This window comes from Pongo pygmaeus, chromosome 9 (genome assembly GCF_028885625.2).
Source record: "Pongo pygmaeus isolate AG05252 chromosome 9, NHGRI_mPonPyg2-v2.0_pri, whole genome shotgun sequence".
Taxonomy (NCBI): Eukaryota; Metazoa; Chordata; class Mammalia; order Primates; family Hominidae; genus Pongo; species Pongo pygmaeus.
In genome coordinates, this window is record NC_072382.2 from 134,771,732 (window position 1) to 134,792,735 (window position 21,004).

The 21,004-nt window shown below is 43.3% G+C and overlaps 1 protein-coding gene across 2 annotated transcripts in view; it reads right to left on the bottom strand.

The window, feature by feature from the left end:
- OPCML (opioid binding protein/cell adhesion molecule like) overlaps positions 1–21,004 on the bottom strand; it is a 1,131,176-nt gene that overhangs the window by 536,950 nt on the left and 573,222 nt on the right. The window lies entirely within an intron of this gene.

The following is a 21,004-nucleotide window of genomic DNA, read 5'->3' on the forward strand; positions in this document are numbered from 1 at the left end:
GGGCGGGAGAGGGAGTTCTGGGGAAAGCAGTAAATTGAAAACTGACACTGGCACCTTCCCTCGCCGATGCCAGCGCAGAAGTTGCCAAACCCCGCCCTGGAGAGCTGAACTACCCTGCCCACGCCAGATGGGGCACCGGTGTGCGTGTCCATCACGCCGCGAACGGCTCCCCGCCCAGCCAAGTCCAGCCCTGACGGCGCGCTGTCCTGGGCCCGTGCAGAGGTGGAGTGGACCCACCTCGGAAACGCCCGTGCCCCTCCACTGGACGCCTGTCCCCAGAGTGGCAAATCTCAATTTCTCCTTAAAACACAGCATGCAACATTGTCCCTGTCCTACACCTTATCGTGGTAAAAAGCAAGGGCTGGGAAAAACACAGCAGATCCTAAAAAGTAGTAGGACTGATCCTCCTAAAACCCCTCACAGGAAGTGAGACCACAGTGGTGCTGGGAGGTGACTTGGTGCTTTTGGAGGCCAGCCTCCCCCTGTCTTTGGTCTCGGATTTGTCTCTTTCTGCTCTAAACCCCAGAGCTCCGCTTCCCTTGGGCCCCTCGGGAGGCCCCCTTGGGGCCCCTTGGGGGCCCCCTTGGGCCCCCGTTGTATTCTAATTTAATGGTTGCTATGTGCATCTGCTCTACTGTATTTTTTCTCGGAGCCTTTTGTTAAATTAGACTGGGCTCTAAACAACTGGCAAAATGAAATTTAATTCAAAAATAAGCATTAAGCTCTTATCGTTTATGACTTTAGTTGCTGAAGGATACAAAGGCATACTACTTGCTTTCAGTTCTGAGAGACTGAACACAAATAAATACTGCCCCATTCTAAAAGGGTTAGCCCACATATATGTGTAGGTCTAAAATTTTTAATTAGAGCATCTTACCTAGAAGGGAGCATACTTATCACTAATTGTATCAGCTATAGTGAAACATATATAGTCATATGCTGCTTATGGAGGGGGATACAGTCTGAGAACTGTCTTTAGGAGATTTTGTCATTGTGTGACTATCCTAGTGTGTACTTCCATAAACCTAGATGACGTAGCCTACTACACATCTAGGCTGTATAGTAGAGCCTATTGCTCCTTGGCTGCAAGCCTGTACAGCATGCTACTGTACTGAATACTACAGGCAATTGTAACACAATAGTAAGGATTTGTGTATCTAAACACGGAAAATGTGCAATAAAAATACAGTACAAAAGATTAAAAAATGGTACATCTGTGCAGGACATTTGCTGTGGATGGAGCTTGCAGAACTGGAAGTTACTCTGGGTGAGTCAGTGAGTGGGTGGGGAATGAAAGCCTAGGACATTACTGCACACCACCGTAGTCTTCATAAACACTGTATAATTAGGCTACCCTAAATTTATCACAACATATTTTTCTTTCTTCAATAATAATTTTAGCCTATTGTAACTTAACTTTATACACTTTGAATTATTTTAACTTTTTCACTGTTGCATGATAACATTAGCTTAAAACACAAACACGTTGTACAGTTGTACAAAAATATATTCTTATATCCTTATTCTAAGCTTTTTTCCACTTTTGTTTGTTTGTTTGTTTTTGAGACGGAGTCTCGCCCTGTCGCCCAGGCTGGAGTGCAGTGGCGCGATCTCCGCTCACTGCAAGCTCCGCCTCCCGGGTTCACACCATTCTCCTGCCTCAGCCTCCCAAGTAGCTGGGACTACAGGCACCTACCCCAATGCCCAGCTAACTTTTTGTATTTTTAGTAGAGATGGGGTTTCACCGTGTTAGCCAGGATGGTCTCAATCTCCTGACCTCATGATTCTCCCGCCTCGGCCTCCCAAAGTGCTGGGATTACAGGTGTGAGCCACTGCGCCCGGCCTACTTTTTAAATTTTGTTTGCTAAAAACTAAGACACAAATACACACATTAGCCTAGGCCTAAATGGAGTCAGGATGATCAGTATCACTGTCTTCTGCCTCCACATTTCCTCACACTGGAAGAGCTTCAGGGGCAACAACAGGCATGGAGCTGTCATCTCCTATGATGGCAATGCCTTCTTCTAGATAGCTCCGAAGGACCTGCCTGTGGCTGTTTCACAATCAGCTTTTTAAAATAAGTAGCAGGAGCATACTCTAAAGATAAAAAGTCTAGTATAGTAAACATAAAAACTAGTAACATAGTCGTTTATATTTGTTATCAAGTATTATGTACTGTACATATTTGCATGTGCTAGACTTTAATGGGACCGGCAGCATAGTAGGGTTTGTTTATACCAGCATCACCACAAACACCTGAGTAACACTTTGAGCTAAGACATTAAGATGGCTACAGTTTCACTGGAGGGTGATAAGTTTTTAGTTCCACTGTAATCTTTTCTATACCACTGTCATATATGCGGCCTGTCATTGACAGAGCATTGTTACACAGTGCTCCACTGGGTTAGGGCCTTTCCATAAAGCAGGTATGACAAAGGTAGCAGTGGGGTCCAGGTCTCATCCATAAGCTCCCGAGGTACAAGGCTTTGGGGAATTGTGATGCAGACAGGAGAGGCTGGGGGCTCAGGGAGCAGGCCCACAACCTATTTTGGGATTTCCTACCAGCTTTCATGACACATGTCTTTTCTCAAGACTTGAGCGAACCCGGGTTTCCTGATTGACATTGTACTTCAACCTCTCAACTCTGAGTTCTAGTCTAGTATCACCAGATGGGAAAGGCTCTTTTTCATACTTTAATTTGTGTAAAGCTGAGAACCTGAGGCCAGGCTTATGATTTTCTTCAGTTGCAGAGTTTGGAGCTTGAACACAGGTGGGTGGCAGCCGTGCAGTTGGGTCAGGCTGCCCCTCAAGGCTCGCAGCTCTGCCACTCGGTTGTAGGGCATTCAGATCCCTTCCTCTCTCCTGGACCTGCTGGTTCTATTGCTTCTCAAGAGACGAAAATGGGGCAGTTGCTAAATCAACTCATAAAAGATTGCTTGAGACAGGAAGAGTTATTAAGGAAAAAGAGAAAGGCTAGGACAGCATGAGATTCCCGATAGGAAAAGAATGGCTGAAGCAAGTAAAGAAGAGCAGCAGAGATGGGCGGAAGCAAGGTGTAAATTTTCTTAACAATATATAATAAGTCTTGCTCTTGCGAAGAAATAAACCAAGTACCCCATTTTTTTGCACAGCTGGCTCCCCTGAAATAAGGTATCTGGAGTCCTAAGGAAGAGGGCTCTTCTGTAACAGTGTTTCCTAGCTCAATATTTCTGAGTGAATAAATGGGCTCAACTCATGGGCTAGCAAATCAGAGAAATGACTGCAAAGGTCTCATTTAATGTTAATCTCTGTGAGCCTACAGTTGTGTGGGAGAGACTTCATTCCTCCGTAGGACACTGCTGTGGACTAGTCTGTGCATTTATAGAATATAAGGCTGAGACCAAATTGAAATTAGAAACAGAAAATGAGTTGAGGTTCACAATGAATGAGGACTAAGTAGTTTATGTCAGAACTTTTCTAGGAAATGCTTGGCTGAGTATCATGACAGGGTGGCCCCTAGTGAAACCCTCTTAGATATGTGGAAACATATATAAAGACAAATTAACATCATGACTAAGAGTATCCCTTATCGGAAATGCTTGAGACCAGAAGTGTTGCAGATTTTGAATTATTTTAAATTTTGGAGTCTTTGCATTATACTTACTGTTGAGTATCCCAAATCTGGACATCTCAAATTCAATATGCTCCAGTGAGCATTTCCTTTGAGCATCATGTCTGTCCTCAAAAAGTTTCAGATTTTTGGATTTGGGATGCTCAACCTATACTACTTTTGAAGTTATATTGTCTGTTTAGATGCTGACTTGTCATCTTTCTAGCTGCCTGGCTGGTACCCAGGAATACCTATCCCACCTATGTTATAGGGTTTGAGGTTTCTTGAAATGTACCCAGCATGTTTTAAAATCAAGGCTGGTAAGATGACAGACACAGAGACTACTGCCTTGAAAGATGAGTTTATTCCTTACAGTTCCCAAGAGGAGGGGCACACCGTGCCATGCTGGACCACATGGGGAGGCACCAGAGTTGGTCAGGAGGCAGAAGAAGTGAAAGGAAGGCCTAGCACAGGGTCTTTATTGTGATTTCCATGGGAATAAATAGAGGAGGCAAGGTAGGCAAACTTCAGCAAGCTTAGGATTGTAAAGTTTGAATATTTCTGGCAGGCTCTGTGTTACAGCGGTGGGGCTGGTTCTAGTGGTTCTGTACCTGGCCCTGGGGTGATCTAGGGCAGGGGCAATATTGATTTGGTGTGTGAGCATTAGATAAAAGAAATGTTTGGGGTATGGGTTTTGGATGGATTGGTTTTCTCATAAAGGGCATGCTCACAGGCAAGTTTTTTATTATCTCTAGGAATTAGCTAGCCCTAGGAGGGACAGTCTTTCCAGAATTAGCAAAACCCAGGATATCAAAGCATCATAAAATACAGAACATAAAAAACATGATTAATATAAGGGACAATTAATGAGATAATGCATGCAACATATCACCAAAGGACTTGGCACATTGGAAAATTTAATAATCATGAATTATGGTTATACAGCAAAACTCCCATTTTCACATGATAACAATTTGTGACATGAAAAAAGGATGGGAGTGAAAGGTTATAAATGCCCCATGTACAAACTAGAGATTCTACTCAGACCTACAGAAGTCTCATTTACGACAATTTGTAACAGAAAATGCAAAGTTGTATCCCGGTTACAGGGCTGTAATGATCACAACAGAGACTACTGGCTAGCCAGAGAAAAGTAATTATGAACAAGCTTGAGAATAGGAATCCTTGCCAGAGGGAACTTTCTCAGGTAGGAGAAAGAGGAACAAAGAAGGCAAAGAGCTGTAAAGAACCCTAGGGATTTCCAGGTCAGAATTCGGGTTACTCTAGCAACTTGGAACTGACCAGTAGTATCTGCAACCTGGAGAAGATAGCATGTCCCAGAGAAGCTAGATGAAAAGTAAGGCAACCCACCTGGGAAAAACACCTGTAAAAAGTCTAATCACATTATTGCATTTCAAATTGGCTTAAATAAGATTGTGGGCCTATAATATTCCTACGTTTATGTGGACTGTGTCTGGTGACGGAACGTAGCTCGTGACACTGAAGAGATGCATCCTGTAAGAAGCAGCTGAACAATGGTGCACACAACTCACAAACCCACAATTATGGAGAAAGACAAAGGGGAGGTGGGCCTTGTCAGGCAGCAACTTCTGTTCAGAACCTAAACTGAGCTGACTGCTGAGTACTGCTGCTGCTTTGGGTATGGATGGATACTTCCAACCAGTATCCTGGGCTATGAAAACTCTCTTACTTGTGGCAGGACATTATCTGCCTTATAGTCTTTGACAGATCAGTCTCACACAGACGGCGATAACCAAGACTAACAGTGAAAGAAAGAAACCAATTTAAAAATGACAAAAAATGTAACACGATTTTTACTTATTCATTTATGAATTCATTTACTAATTCTGTAAATATGTATGACACACTTATTTTATGTTGGACACTGTTCTAGGGACTGGAGATGCAGTAATTAATGAGATCAGCTTTATTATATGCTTTTCTGCAAGGGTGTGTAAGCAGTGTTGAAGAAGGGGGAAAGAGACCATAAAAAGTAAATAGATGCAAATATTTAGATTGTGCTACAAGCTATACATTTAAAAAAGTGTGATGATGTGGGAAGAGTGAAAAATCAAATAGCCAAGGGAAGCCTCTCTGAAGAGGGAGCATTTGACCTGAGTCCTGACTGATCAGCTGAGTGAAGGTTGGAGCTGAGCAAACAAACACCATAGAGGCATATGGCAGAGGTGGCCCTCTAGACCCAGGGGCAGATCAAGGTGCAGCTGCACCGGGCCTTGAAGACCACTGTAATTGTTTTAGAATTGGTTCTAAGGGCAGTACGATAACTTCGCAAACATTTCAGTGGAAAAGTGACAGACTGTGATTGAAAAATTTTGCACGTCACTTTGACTGCTGTGTAGAGGACTAGATTGCGGGGGTACAGAGTAGAAGCAGAGGGCAAGACAGGAGCAGCAGAGGCCAGAAACGATGACAATGAAGAGAGAGAATTATGGAAAGGTGAGGGGTGCATTTCTGAAGAATAGTAGTTAGGACTTCCTGAAATTGGGGATTGAGAAAAAGAGAGAGATTGAGGAAGATTTGGGTAACTAGCTGCATTTTACAACTACCTGTAATGAGGATGATGCCAGAAGGAATGGGTTTAAGGAGGCAGGAATTGAAGAATGAATAGAGTTCTGATTAAGTTGTGAAGCTATCACCTCTATGAGACAGTCAAATGGAGACATCAGGGCAACAGTGGGAGAAAGAGATTTGAAGCTTAGCATGGAGGACTGAGGGTGATGCTATTGTCTCATTGAAAGCTTGCTTTCTTAATTATCGTAAAAAATAGTGGTAAAGCTCTGCTGTGTGCATTTTTGGAAGGGGGCATATTATCCATGGAACCCTCAATCTGAATCTAGAGGCTCCTCTGCCTTTGTTCATAATTTGGAAGTAGGCCCCTTCAGCCAACCCCGTGAGACATAACCTATTTCACTCCATGTAGTTGTCTCTTAATATATCTCCTCTACTTGGTCACAACTCATCTTTTGAGAGTAGTCTCTAACATTGTTTGGAGATGAGGCCATGAAGTTATCACTGTTTTTAAGAAAAGAAAACGCTGCTCACTGATCCTTAATGTGAGTCGAAGGACCTGGGTTTAAGACCTCAGCCTGTTTTGACTTCCCTGCTGTGATCTAGGAGGACTGTGTGCCTGCACTCTAGAGTGCAGCAGGAAAGACTGGAGCAAACACAGGGCAGTCAGGCGTCAGTCCGAGCCCCACCTCCGCAGCTCACTATCTGTGGGACTTTACACAAGCTCCTTACATTTACTCATCTTACAGCTGCCACCTCTGTAAATGGAGACCACCATAGCAATGAATCTGTAGAGTACTTGTTAGTGTATGTCTTAGTCAGCTCAGGCTGCCATAACAAAATACTGCAGACAAGGTGGCCTCACAGGAATCGGTTTTCTCACAGTGGCACAGGCTGCAAGTCTGAGATCAGGGTGCCAGCGTGAACATGCTCCGAGAGGGCTCTCTTTCTGGCTTGAGACAACTACCTTCTTGCTCTGTGCTCACATGGGGAAGAAAACTCTCTCTGTTCTTAGAAGGCCACCAATTCTAAAGGATTAGGGCCCCATCCTTCTGACCGCTTTAACTTTAATCACCTCCTAAAAGCCCTGTCTCTAAGTAGAGTCACATTGGTGCTTAGAGTTTCAACATACGAATTTTAGGGGCCATGATTCAGCCGACATCAGTGTTAAGTGAAATACTGCACATAGAATAATTGGCATCATGCCTGGCACTCACTAAGTCCATAATAGATGCCAGTTATTACTGCCTACAGAAAGAGGCCTAATTCCCCATTGTCACAAGTTTCTTCTCTGAAGTATCTCTGTGGGCAGATAAGCTGTACAGAGCAAGACACAAAAATTCCCAAGGTGTCTAAAGGCTTTTTTTCTGTGTGAGTATATAATAAAAGAAACAGGACAGGTTTTTCTCTGGGTTTGAAGAAGAGGCCACTTTAGAATTAGAAGTTGCCTAAAAATGAAAAGGCTTCTGTGGTTATTAATAAGCTTTTATTTTGCCCTGGAGGGGCTGTCCAGATGAGGATGGCTATTGGGGAATCTGGGATCACACAGAAATATCTGCATTTATCTAATAAAATTTGTATTCAGTTATAAAAGCAATTTCAAACTGTTATTCATAAATAAGGAAGACTTACAGCTTGTGTTTATCTGAGAGAAGATTGTACCCAGCTGTTTCGTGTGTATATTAGGGAGACATATAAAGTGAGAAGCTTGGGTTTGATGCGTATTTGCATGACAGAAACCAACCTAAGTCAGTGTGGACCCAGTGGAGTGGAGTGGCCGAGAAGACATGGTGGCTTAGCTTGAAGAAGGTGGCTCTCTGGGGCCCTCTGGTCATGGAGCTCTAGTGAACTCAAAATGTGTTGTGGTGAACAGAGTGGTAAGAATTGACTGGGGCTTCCGTTTTTAGGCTAAGAAAATCACCAGAAAGGGAATTACTCACCACAGAACACAACACTTTGGATGAGACACAAGTACTGTCCTCTAAAAAACCCAAACCAATCCCTATATGATAGCTGCTTGCACAATTAATGCAGGAAATCCATGTGGAACCTCGCTTCTCATTCTTGTTTGCACACTTCCAAAACTGATGCAAATACACATTCAATGGTTTTCCTAGTCAGCTGCTAACCTAAGGGCAGAATTCAGGCCCCTTAAATCCCAACCTGTTCCTCTTTTCCATCACAGACCACATCACATCCTTTTCAACCTAGAATGCATCTGCCTGGACTGATGGAAGGAACCAACATTGTGCATGAATTAAAACGCCTGGCTTCCAATCCCAGCTCTGCTACTTCCAAGCAGGGCGATCCTCTGAGTTTGTGTCCCCTTCTCTGTGAGCGGCATGCATGAGAGCTTCCTCACAGGATGGCTGTGAGCACGGTGACGCATGTGAAAGTGCCCTTCCCAGAGCCTGGCAAGATGGCAGCTCTCCATGATGGGGGATAGTCAATTCCTTTTTTCCATCCTTAATGCCAGAGTGATGAAGTAGGCAAAACTGAAGCAAACAAAACAACAAAAATAACCAAGTAGACAAACAAAAGTAACATGACAACAAAAAAACTTTAAAATAAACAAGCCAACCTAAGGCATGTAAGATTTACACTATAAAAAGTTATCTATGAGGTTCCCCAAGGCTTAGAGAGTGATCTGTTGAGAACTTTAGAATCTAAGGAGTATAACATCAGCCCCTAGCCTACTCTTTTTCCTTCCAAGTTTCTGTGTGTATTGAATGCATGTAAACTCTCTGTCTCTCATTAGAATTGCAAGGTCCCCGAGAACAGAGTGTTTATTTTGCTCATCCCTGATTCCTCTGCTACAGACCAGGGCCCAGTACAGAGTAAGTACTCAGCAAATATTTGCTGCACGAGAGAACTGCTGTCCACTCTCCACAGTTTGCAGAAACTCCGTGAAGCTGTCAGCCAAAGATCCAATGCCATTCCCACTAAGGAACTCTCTTAGTATCCTTCTCCTTCCCTCCCTGGACCCCAAAGCCTCAACAGTGGGGAAGCACGGGCATCAACTACATTAAAGCATTTCATTCTAGAAAGGCTGGAGACCCCTATAAAGGGACCAATTTCCACAAGCCATACAATAAAATCAGCTTCATTACTTTATAGTCACACCTCATATAGTTCTATAAATCAAATAACAAAAACCATTATATTGAGACCTACAAGCCATAAAATGTGTTTTTTAAATGTTCAGTATCATTATTACAGTCTTACCCCTCCCCAGTCTCACTAAAGTATCTAACAGAATGACCATGACAGGTGGAAAATGGATTCTTCCTCCCCAGGGAACCCAGAGTGTGGAGGAGAGAATGCCGCTGGAGGTAGGCTTGCCGGGCTCTAAATCTGGACCTGCCCCCTGAGAGACGGGGATTCCCAGCAATGGACCAGGCTTCTCTGAGCCCAGGATTCCCTCTTGGTTGGATGGGAAAAACAACACTTTTTTATTTAAAGAACTGAGCAAAATGTACGTAAGGTGGCTTGCAGAGAGCTTGGCACATAGGTGGTACTCCATGACTGGCTGCTCCTTACTGGGCTGTACCCACTTCCTGCTAAAATGAATCTGATTTTCTGGGTCTTAGAGAGGAGCTAGAACTTGTGTTTTGTATAATATGTCGGCTACTTGAAATCATATCTCTCTTGCCAAACTTTTTTTATATTGTTCATTTATTTTGTTAACTAATTCACTACTTCATTCAAACATTCCTTCTTGGATTTTTTGTTTGCTTTGTTTGTTTTTTTGTTTGTTTGGTTTTTTCTTTGTTTTGGTGGGAGGACCAACGTTCATTGACCATCTAGGCATTTTGCTTGGCCTGGAAATCCAAAGAACATGGTGTGTTACCTGCCCTCAAGGAGTTTATAGTCTAGTAGAAGAAATAAATCAGGTATCATAGTATGGTATGATAAGATTTAAAATAAAAATATGTACAGCATGCTACAGGATCTCAAAATGAGGCCATTAAAATTAGATCAGGGTTCTTGGAAAGCTATTCAAAGGAAAAGACTCCTCAAAGGAAAAGTTCACTTTTAAGTGAACTTTTTTAAAGACTCAAAGGAAAAGTTCACTTTTAAGGACTGAGTAGGACTGACTGCCATGTGGCTTCTGATTTTGGCAGATGAGTGAAGAGCATTACCAATCCCAGAGACATAGTAAGAATAGTTGATACTGAGTGGAGGGTAGGGTGTTAAACGCTGAACTTGAGGTGCTGGTGAAACATCCAAGTAAAAATACGCTGTTGGCATTTGGATATTTCGGTGTTGAGCCTGAGCAAGAGACAATGTTTACAGTCATAGATTTTGGAATCATCTTTGCATACATGGGAGCTGAAGCCCTGGGTACTAATGAAGTCACTGAGCAAGAGCAGGAGTGAGAAGAAATGTGGCATTAAGTGTGAATTCTGAGCAACACAAACACATAGGGGTAAGAGGAAAAAGAGCTCAGGAGGAAGCCTGAGGAGTGGCCAAGAACATAGAAGGAAACTCAGGATCAGTGCCCACACAGAAATCAGGGAGGAGACCTTTAAGAAGAAAAGAGTGGCTGGCGGCATCCACTACGAGAGAATTCAGGCTAGCAGAGGACGGACAAGCATGCTTTTGATCTGCCACAGTGGAGGGCACTATTGAATTTTGCAGAAGCTGTTTTGCTGCTGAGGCAGCAGAAGTGAGGCAGTGGTGAGCTGAGGAATGAGTGGAACTCCAGGAGTGGAGAAAACAAATGTGGTCCAGGGTGTCGAGCTTAGCTGTGAAAACATGCTGGACAGAGATGAGGGTCTGGGGGAGGCTGGCGTTGTATTGTCTTATTTCATCTTTAGCACGAGAGTCCTGAATATTTTTTTAATGTGTCTGAAGGTTAAGAGCTCCTTGAAGGTGTTGTACAGCTGCCTGTGTTCATCACAGCATTTTGTACACTGTTGATGATTAATAAATATATACAGGATGAATTGTTTCAGGTCAAAACATTTCCATCTCTGGACCTATTCAGATGCAGACCAACCAACCAATATTTAAAAAATAGTGACAGTTGTCATTGTCATCATCATCATCATCATCATCCTACCAGCAGCCCAGACACTAGAACACACACCTGACAGATGCTATCTAATGTAATCCTGTTAACACCTCTATAAGGAAGGTATTATTTGATAAAGCAATATATAGAGAAGAAAGATTATTCCTAGTCATTTCTAGAAGTGCAAGGTAGAAAATGCTGAATCTGGCTGGGTGCAGTGGCTCATGCCTGTAATCCCAGCACTTTGGGAGGTTGAGGCGGGCGGATCACGAGGTCAGGAGTTCGAGACCAGCCTGACCAACATAGTGAAACCCCACCTCAACTAAAAATACAAAAATTAGCAGGGCATGGTGGCATGCACCTGTAATCCCAGCTGCTCAGGAGGCCCAGGCAGGAAAATTGCTTGAACCCGGGAGGCAGAGGTTGCAGTGAGCCGAGATCGTGCCATTGCACTCCAGCCTGGGTGACAGAGCAAGACACTATCTCAAAAAAAAAAAAGAAAAGAAAAGAAAATGCTGAACCTTTTCCTATTCCCCTCAAGGTTCAATGCTGTATTACCAGCACCCAGAATAATTCCTGGCATATAGTAGGTTTCCAATCAATATTTATTCAATTAATAATAAAAACAATTATGTATCTCTAACCCATACCCTCCAGTCTCACAGATATCATAGCTATTCAAGATTCGTGTACAAAATATTAAATAATCAAAGATATTTGTCCACATTTGGACACTGGATTTTACCAGTGGCAAATTAGTTAGAGGTGGAGAACAAGAATTCGAGTGATTCAGTTTGTCTCGCTCTAAAATCTCTGTGCCCATACAGTACTGATGTTGGAACACACTATTTACATGGTAAGAAGTTAATCATGGTGGAAAAGCAGGTAGCCATACCACGTGGCTAACAAGCAATGAAGATCAGCTTCAGGTATTAGGATTCTAATCAATAAAACAGAGCCAGATTCATCAGAAACATAGTTTGTGATTTACATAATTATTGTGATATATTGTAACTCAGCTTAGAGAGCAAGCTTCTCATAACGTATGTTTATATAATAGTGCCCCGCCTTTATTCACAGACACACTCTCAGGCTCTCTCATGTGCTCTTGTGTTCTGGGCATGCTTGACACAGTATTTTTATTGTAGGTTTTGACCAAAACCTCAAGCGTTTTAGTAGAAACCCACAATAAATTGGGTTTTGACCAAATTGGATCGGACAGTTTCTAAAATTCTGTTAGGCTGTATGCATCCTCACCACCACCACACTTAGGTTAGACAACAGTATCTTGGATCTGTCTCTGACTAGCCTTTTTTCATCCACTAATGCCCCATACCCACTCCTTAACCCAGCACTGACATTGTATTCGGTATTCGACCCTAAAAGCTTTCTTCTCCTCCCAGCAACTCTAGTTTCCTGTCTTGGCTGGATGGAATCAGTTTTACAAAGATAGAGTCGGGGAAAAATAAAACAAGGCAGGCATGGTGGCTCACAGCTATAATCCCAGCACTTTGGGAGGCCAAGGTGGGAGGACTGCTTGAAGCCAAGAGTTCAAGGCCAGCCTGGGCAACATAGCAAGCTCCTACCTCTACGAAAATTTTAAAAAATAGGCAGATGTGCTGTCTCATGCCTGTAGTCCAAGCTACTTAACAGGCTGAGGTGGGAGGATCACTTGAGTCCAGGAGTTTGAGGCTGCAGTGAGCTATGATCATGCCACTGCACTCCAGTCTGGGCAACGGAGCAAGACCTTGTCTCAAACCAAAACCAAAACCAAAACCAAAACAACACAGTCCCTCTGGGTCATGAGGCTCAAAATTTCCCATGGTGGCAGGAAATGCAGTTCAGAGGACTGGGAAGGAAGGAGACGGAGAATCCAATGCTCATCCTCCTTCCTTCCTCCTCCAGGCATTAGAAAGTCTCCAGAAAATGGGGGTGAAGAAAATGGCAAAGAGGAAGCAAAAGAGAAGGAAACAAAGGGGCAGGGGTATAACACGGGAGAGAAGCAGGATGGGTCTGTCTTACATAATCAGAGTTCTCCACGGAAACACAGCCAAAGGGAGATTTTATAGAGATGGATCCCAAGACAGAGGTAGAGATAAATAAATTTATATATTTAAATATATATTTATTTATAAATAAACAAACACACATACATATATTGTGTGTACAGGCACACCTTGTTTTATTGTGCTTTGCTTCATTGTGTTTTGCAGATATTGGGTATTTTACAAATAGAAGGTTTGTGGCAACCCTGCATCAAGCAAGTCTATCGGCACCATTTTTTCCAGCAACATGCAGTCACTCTGTCTCTGTGCCACATTTTGGTAATTATTGCAATATTTCAAACTTTCTCATTATATCTGGTAGTGATCAGTAATCTTTGATGTTACCATTTTAATTGTTTTGGGGCACCACAAGCTATGCTCATGTAAGACAGGAAACTTAACAAATGTGTGTGTTCTGACTGCTCTACCAACCAACCATTCCCCAGTCTCTCTCCTTCTCCTCAGGCCTCCCTATTCCCTGACACACAAAAATATTTAAATTAGGCCAATTAATAACCCTACAAAGGCCTTTAAGTGTTCAAATGAAAGGAAGAGTTGCACATTCCTCACTTCAAATAAAACTCTGGAAATGATTAAGCTTAATGAGGAAGACAGGTTGAAAGCCAAGATAGGCTGAAAACTAAATCTCTTGCACCAAAGAGTTAGTCAAGTTACGAATGCAAAAGAAAATTCCTGAAGGAAATTAAAAGTGCCACTCCAGTGAACACACAAATGATAAGAAAGCAAAACAGTCTTGTTGCAGAGAAGGTTTTGGTGGTCTTGATAGGAAGTCAAACCAGCCACAACATTCTATTAAGCCAAAGCCTAATCCAGAGCAAGGTTGTAACTCTCTTCAATTCTATGAAGGCTGAGACAGGTAAGGAAGCTGCAGAAGAAATGTTTGAAGCTAGCAGAGGTTAGTTGATAAGGTTTAAGGAAAGAAACCATCTTTATAACATAGAAGTACAAGATGAAGCAGCAGGTGCTTATGTAGAAGCTGCAGCAAGTAATCCAGAAGATTTAGCTAAGATCATGGATGAAGGTGGCTACACTCAACAGCAGATCTTCAGTGTAGCTGAAGCAACCTTGTGTTGGAAGAAGGTGCCATCTGGGACTTTCATAGCTACAGAGGAGAAGTCAATTTCTGGCTTCAAAGCTTAAGGACAGGCTGGCTCTCCGGTTAGGAGCTAATACAGCTATTGACTTTAAGTGAAAACCAATACTCATTTATCATTCTGAAAATCCTAGGGCCCTTAAGAATCATGCCAAATCTACTCTGCCTGTGCTCCATAAATGGAACAACAGAGCCCGGATGACAGCATAACTGTTTACAGCAGGGTTTACTGAATATTTTAAGCTTATTATTAAGACCTACTTCTCAGAAAAAAAAGATACCTTTCCAAATATCACTGCCCATTGATAATTCACCTAGTTACCCAAAAGCTCCAATGAAGATATACAGAGAGATGAATGTTGTTTTCACACCTGCTAACACAACCTCCATTCTGTAGCCCATGAATCAAAAACAAATTTCAACTTTCAACTTTTATTATTCAAGAAATACATTTTGTAAGGCTATGGCTGCCATAAATAGTGATTCTTCTGATGGATCTGGCCAAAGTAAACCAAAAACCTTCTGGAAAAGATTCACCATGCTAAATGCCATTAAGAACACTTGTGATTCATGGAAGGAGGTCAAAGTATCCACATTAACAGGAGCTTAGAAGAAGTTGATTCCAAGCCTCATGGATGACTTTGAGGGGTTCGAGATTTCAGTGGAGGAAGTAACTGCAGACGTGGTGGAAATAGCAAGAGAACTAGAACTAGAAGTGGAGGCTAAAGATGTGACAGTCTCACAATAAACTTGAATGGATGAGGAGCTGCTTCTCTTGGATGAGCAAAGGAAGTGGTTTCTTGAGATGGAAACTACCCTCGGTGAAGATATTGTGAACATTGTTGAAATGACAACAAGGGATTCAGAATATCCCATAAACTTAGTTGATAAAGCAGCGGCAGGATTTGAGAGGACTGTCTCCAATTATGAAAGAAGTTCTACTGTGGGTAAAATGCTATCAAACAGCATCGCTTGCTACAGAGTGATCTTTCGGGAAGGGAAGAGTAGGGCACAGTGCAAGGGATTAGATGGCACAGAGAGTGGAAAAGAAAGTGGAATGCAGAGAGACCAAAAATAGCTCTGTAAGCATCATGGTGGTTCACAGGATTTCCATTTACCTACAATGACTTTGGGAAAATATCAGTATCTACACACAATACAATACTACTATACACAGGCTCAGATTTAGAAGTGGCACCTTAAATCTGGAAGGCAGAAAGGAAATTGGAAAGAGAGAATACTTCAGGATACACCCTGCTAACATAGCAGCCTGAGGAGGAAAACAACCCAAATCTGTCTCATCTCACACATAGTAATCTCAATTGTTCTTTCAAAATGAAATTGGGTGATTGCCTGTATTATGTTCCACAATGGAACACCATCCAAAACACTCACTGTTACGGGGCAAAACTGCAACCTTCCATTAAGAAATGGAATCTGGGAAACATGTTTGGCTCTAAAATTGAGCTTAAACAGGCTGCTTGAACCTCTTGACATTGACCACAAAGATTGAACTAGGAGGGTTAAAACACCAGAGAGAGAATTTAAAATTGACTACTCCCACTACCGCCACTGTTAATAATAATAGTAAACAACGTACTGCGAGCACGCAGTATATCCAGTTCTAAGGTAAATGACTTACATGCATAATCTCATTTAGCCGGCCCAATAACCGTAACTTTACGTGTAGAAAACTGAGGCCCAGGATAAGATTAGAATATCAAGAGTCAAGATCTCCCTCGAAAGCCCCAGTCCTTCCCTTTTTTACCACTGTCACATCGGAAGTTTGCTGTGCTTACAGAGAGAATCCCGTTCTGAAGAAACTGGGAATCCCACGTGTGTAAAAAGCACAACTGTTGTGGTGGAAGCGGGAGGTTGGGGCGAGGCCAGAAGCGGGGGCTGCGGATGGTGGAGGTCAACAGGGGAACAAAAACCGGAGGCAAGGCAGGATCCCCGCAAAATCACAGGCTGCTTCAGTGGAGAGTAAAGCAGGGCTGTGAAATAAAGCTGCCTCTTCTGCTCTATTTTCCACCATCTCCCTCCCCCTCTCCATCTGTCTATCTCTTCCCTTTTCTTTCTCCCTCTGTCTCTTCTCCCTTTGCAAATCTTCAGCTGCTAATTTCCATCCGACACGTTTATGAATTAATTCCAACACTTTTCTCTCTCTGTCAAGATATCCTGCTTTCGAATCTCCCCCACCCTTTGGCAATGTGCGCATTTCATTCCACACACTGTTTTACCGACAATTCCCAGACGTGGTGATTTGGTCTGACATCTTTGTGTATGCAATCAACCCATGTTACTGGGGCCCCGAAGAGAATACTGGAGACTGGGTCTGCAGCTGGACAATCTTGTAACTGGGGTGAGGCTGCAGTGATGCTGAGGATACAGCGGGGCTGAGGGGAGAAGCAGCAGGCGCGGCGATGAACACCCTGCCCCTTCCTGCTGAATCTAGCAGCCTCCATCTAGAGCAAAGCTGCGGGATTCCGAAAAAGGGCATGTGTGACTTTCTTCTTCAAGTAGCAAGGGTCTGTCAGAAATAAACCCTCGGCATCCTCACCTTAATTAACAGAAAACTAATAAATAGTGCTGGGCAGGGAGTCCCAAAAATAGTTTTCCTGGAGATATAGAAACTGACACAGACACGTGAGCAACACCCTGAGCTGAGCTGCATCCCAGTGTCTTTTCAGCTTTGAAACGCGATGTTTCTAAGCACGTTGATGCAGTAGAAGAATGGATTCTAAGATTTTTACATCTTAACTTTTAAAAAAAAGTACACTTTAAGGATAAGCAGCACAAAGATATATGTAGCTCTAAAGAGCACAAGATATAAACAAATAGTGTATAGAGTGCCTGACATGGCCGTTCTGGATACATATTTGATAGATAGCCTCAATGATGGGTGGATGATGGACACATTTAAGGTGGAAGAGTCAAGCGATGCTATTTGTAGATGTAGCAAGGGGAAGAAAAGTCAGTGCCAAGCACATTGATGTGAGATGTAATTCTATTACCTAAATATGTGTGAAGAATGGTAAATATAAATAGGCCCACAGGGCCGGGGTAAGCAACTGAAAAAATCATGGTTTCAGACTTTGCAGAAGTTAGGTCAGCTCTGTGGCCTTTGGTTGCCTCATCTGTACAATGAGCCCCTTTGACTGACGATTTGCAAAGCCTCTTTCAGATGTTAATAGCCTACAGATCCCCGGCCATTGCTGGACCACTGGCCTTTTTAGGAAAATATTGACATTTCCATCTCTCTCTGCATTAGCTCCTGTTGCTTCTGCCATATGAAAGGTCTTCCTCTGCCAGCCAAATTACAAGTCTTGTCTCTAAGGCTAGGCTCAGAAGTTACCTTCCCTGGGCAGTCTTCCAGTTTCCTCTGCAAAAGCAATCCCTCTGTCTTCTGGATGCTCTCAGAATTCTATCCTCCGTACTGTAATCTCGTTACAATACATTTGACCTAGTTGAGTCCAGGACACTTTCTCTTTGCTACTGCATTGAGGTCTTTCTTTATTCTCAGTACCAAGCACAATGCTTGGCAAAGAGGCCGTGCTCAGTGCATGTTTGCTAAATGAATGAGTGTGACACTTTTCCGTAGGAGGTCCATTTTCATCTTGGCGTTTGTTTTAACTGGATGCTTGTAACACTGTACAACAGAGGGCCAAGAAGGCTTCTTGATGAATCATCTCAGGAAGAAAACTGAGCAAGGGGAAAGCACGGCACAGAAACCAGCCCAATTATCTCAGCCAATCCCGGCCCAGGCTCTCTCTGCCTGCGCACCCTCCCCCATCATGATGAAGACAGCATCTGCAGACCAAGAGTGTGCCTGGGAACTCACATTCCTTTGCAATTAGCAAGCTCCCACATGGTAAACAGACTAATTTTGCCTGTGCATCATCAGTTTGCCTAGTCAGTGATTTCTACTCAGAGCTTGAGGAAAAGATTGTTAAGTCTAGACTGTCGCGTGAGAGAACAGAAATTGTGGACCAAAGGAAAACCCTGCTATTATTCTCATATTTGTCACAGAAGGGGCACCCAGTTAAAGACATGTCATTTATTTCTTTAAACACACTCCCTGAATGGGCAAGTCTGTATTTAAAACCACATTTCCCACCGACCCCAGCCTTGGCTGTGCTTTGTACCATTCCCACCTTGGAGCCCTCCTCTGGGAAAGAAGGCTGTGACAAAGGTTGTGGGAGGCACTATTTGGATCCATTCACAGGCAGGCACTTCACCACATTTGGGTTTTCAGTCTTTGCTGTTTTTCGTACAATATTTACTTTACACCAGGAGCTCTCCAACTTAGCTTTTTGCTTCAGCATCTCCAACCTCAGAAGCACTTCATCCCCATCAGCCTGCCTTCCCCCAGTAGATAAGAAGACAAGACAGAGACTCTTTTCTCTGCCAGACAGAGCAGGAGGCCTGCTTGACACAGCACAGAGGAATCTCTGAATGGGGACCTGCAGCTGTGAAGCCTGACACCACCCCTGGGCTCCAACATGGGAAACTGGCATGTCATTATCCACCCTGCCACTAGAACCCCAGACGCATGCAGGGTGGGCTTCAGGTTACTTGAAAATCACCGTGTCATAGACTTTAGGATCTGGAAAGGGCCTTCAATATCATTTTTGTAGTGTGCCATTAACGCTAACATCTCCCATGTGCAATTCCCAACTCATGGCCCTCAGGTTCTGCTTGAAGATTTCTGTGAACACAACAATCACTACACCACAAATTGTCTTCAAATAGTGACAGGTGGGCTGGGCGCGATGGCTCACGCCTGTAATCCCAGTACTTTGGGAGTTTAACGCGGGCGGATCACGAGGTCAGGAGTCTGAGACCAGCCTGGCCAATATGGTGAAACCCCATCTCGACTAAAAAATACAAAAAATTAGCCAGGTGTGGTGGGGCACTCCTGTAATCCCAGCTACTCGGGAGGCTGAGGCAGGAGAATCTCTTGAACCCAGGAGGCGGAGGTTGCAGTGAGCCAAGATTGTGCCACTGCACTCCAGCCTGGGTGACAGAGCAAGACTCGTCAAAAAAAAAAAAAACAAAAAACTGGTGGCTCTTGCCGTGAGAATGTCCTTCCTGCTTCCACTTCCTTCACCATTCTCATTTAGAGGAAGAGAAAAGTGAGGGAGCAGAGAATGCCAGGGTCTAGGTTGTCAGCAAATATTAGCTCTTCTTCCTGTCCTTATTACAATATTATTATTATTATTAATTGTTGCTGGTCTTACATTTTTTGTTCGTTTATTATTATTCTGCATTCGAACATTGTCTCCGTCCTCATTCTACCTATATCCTAGCTGCACATTAGGGTTGGGCACCTAAGATTTCAGGGCCACCAGCTGCATCTTGAACCCTTCTGTAGTTACACACTTGGAATTGAGTTTAGTCATTTCCTCATTCGATGTCAGTTCAGGTGAGTGAATGTATACAGCAGGTCAGGCTTGCGCCCACTCTGCAAGCAGCCATTGTGTGGAGGAGGGAAGCCTCTGGAGGCTGGCAGAGAAATCCTTCTGTGCTGAACCCAGAGGGCAAGACACACCTAATGGTGCTGTTGAGAGGAAAGTCACAGTCCAGGAAACACCTGAAGGTGCAGAGGGAATGACAAAGGAAGTGAGAGAAGGAGGATACATAAGTAAAAGAGAAGAATCTTTTCTGTGCAGTGTCTGAATCATGCTGATTCCAGAAACACATGGGAATATTATTTGAAGCAAAAGAGAGAATCTCCAGTTACAAGCCTGGTGTGCCATCTTCATGATGCTGCTTTTCACAGCAGACGTGTTATGTAACAGATGTTAGCATGACATTATGGTAAGAGTTCAGACTTTGCAATCAATCCTTCAGATGTGGGTTCAAATCCTGGTTCCACCCCTGAGTAACTATAAGAAGTGAAGACATATGCCATAACCTGTGAGAGCCTTAGTTTTCTCATCTGAAAAATGAGGATGATAATGGCCCTACTTGGCTAGGAAGTGACTGCATGAGAGAGTACATAAAATGTCTAGAAACGTTTGTTAAGAAAGCCATTTGTTCCTTCTCAACCTGCAAACCTGCTCACCAATCCTGCCTGTTACATCCTGCCACTTCCTCCTGCCCGGTGGCTACCATGCAAGGCTCTGCCAAACTTTCACTCCTCCATGTCCTCACAGTTGGCACCAGGGTCCTCTGATCCCCTCAGCAGGCACATGTGGCTGACACATTTTGACATGCAACAGTGGGTGATACTACTACCTGCTATGTAGATTCTATCATTCCTTTGTGAAGGCCAGAGAGGAAGCTGTTATATGCGGATTTTGAAAATGAGAAAACTGAGGCTTAGAAAGTTTATGTGACTTGCCCAAAGCCGTCAAGCAGAAACTGGTGGATTCAGACCTAGGTCATTTACTTCAAATTTCTGCATTCCTTATATTGCAACACACTATATTTTGCATCTTGTTTCCTCAGAGATGTTATTCTTATGTGTCTAATTAGACAGTTTATGTCTTTGGAGATAGTAACCATTTTCTACACTTTTCTGTATCTCTCACTACATGGGTGACACAGAGTAGGAAAACAAATAGATAAACAGAGTTCAGATCTTCACCCTATCAGTTGTAAGCTGTGCAACCTAGGGAAGTTTATTCATCCTCACCAGCCTCATCTTCCTCATCTGGAAAGAAGTAACGAAGTGTTTCCTCTTC